The sequence below is a fragment of the Suricata suricatta genome, chromosome 2 (genome assembly GCF_006229205.1).
Source record: "Suricata suricatta isolate VVHF042 chromosome 2, meerkat_22Aug2017_6uvM2_HiC, whole genome shotgun sequence".
Taxonomy (NCBI): Eukaryota; Metazoa; Chordata; class Mammalia; order Carnivora; family Herpestidae; genus Suricata; species Suricata suricatta.
The window spans coordinates 17,075,262-17,076,794 of NC_043701.1; positions in this window are offsets into that span (position 1 = coordinate 17,075,262).

Here is a 1,533-nt window from a genome sequence, read left to right on the forward strand (position 1 = left end):
CTGACGAAGTCTTGGTTCTTTTCTCACTTGCACCCTGGACACCAGATTCTGACTGAGAACCGGGGGCCGTGTGTCTGCTGTTTGAGACAGCAATTGTGGGGTAGCATCCTCTTGAGAAACAAAGTTTTGAAAAAATCAGAAGACCTCACTGCTGCTTATTTTGGGGTCTGCTGTGGTGTCTCTGCTGGCTTATTATAACTGAGAACACAACATGGAGACACCCGTGGAAGAAGGCAGGATACAAGTGCTGTGTTCTATGCACAAGCCCAGGCGGGGCAAAAGAAAGCCACAGTTCTTATAAAGTCTCTGAGCCCCCAGCTGCCCAAGTTAGTAAGAAGCCAAGACCTACTTCCAGAACTTTCTTCCAAAAAATATTCCACAAAACCCTAGTCCTGCTAATGCAAACCAAAAGGCATTTGGCCTACTCACCACATGGCAGCTCAGCATGTAAGCTTTCCCGCTTAAAGCCGATCAGATTCCAAAGAGCCATCGGTCTAAAGTGAATCATTTCTAGATTCACCGGCACCCATGGGATTGTGATTCAGCCACATGAAGCTTTAACACCATTTATGGATGATATGTGTGTTTGGGGGTGTTCTTCTCTAGAATAGGCCAATGTGGCTGTTGTCAAAAAGACAAGAGGATGGGGCAACCTGGGTGGCTCAGTCAGTTACGCATCTGACTTCAATTCAGGTCATGATCTCACATTCCGTGAGTTCGAGTCCCGCGTCGGGCTCTGTGCTGACAGCTCGGAGCCTGGAGCTGCTTTGGATTCTGGGTCTCCCTCTCTCTCTGCCCCTCCCACTCATGCGCTGCCTCTCTCTCTCAAAAATAAATAATAAAACATTTAAGAAAAAAAAAAGACAAGAGGCAACTAGTGTTGGCAAAGATGTAGAGAGAAGGCAGCCCTCGTGCACTGTGGGCGGGATGTGAACTGGTGCAGCCACTATGAGAACCAGTATAGAAATTCCTCAGAAACATTAAAAGTAGAACAACCGTATGGGCCACCTATGCCACTCCGGGTACATATCCAAAGGATATGAAAACAGGATCTCGAAGGGACATCTGTACCCCCATGTTCATTGCAGCGTTACTCACAATAGCCAAGATATGATAACAACCTAAATGTCCATCAAGGGAAGAATGATGGATAAAGACGTGATATGTACATAAATATAGTGAAATATTATTCAGCTGTAAGAAAGAGGGAAATTGTTTTAAAATTTTTTCTAAAAGAAAGAAGGAAATCCTGCCATTTGCTACAACTTGAATGAATCTTGGTAACATTATGCTAAGTGAAATAAGCTGGACAGAGAAAGACAAGTATGATATTATATCGCTTATATGTGGAATCTGAAGAAGCCAAACTCAGAGAAACAGAAAGTAAAGTGGTGATTACCAGGGCCTGGAGTGGGGGTGGGGAAGTGGGGAAGAAGTTGGTCAGAGGTGCAAACTTTCAGTTCTAAGATGAGAAGTTTGGGGATCTAACAGCACGATGATTATAGTTAATAATAATATATTATATATTTTAAC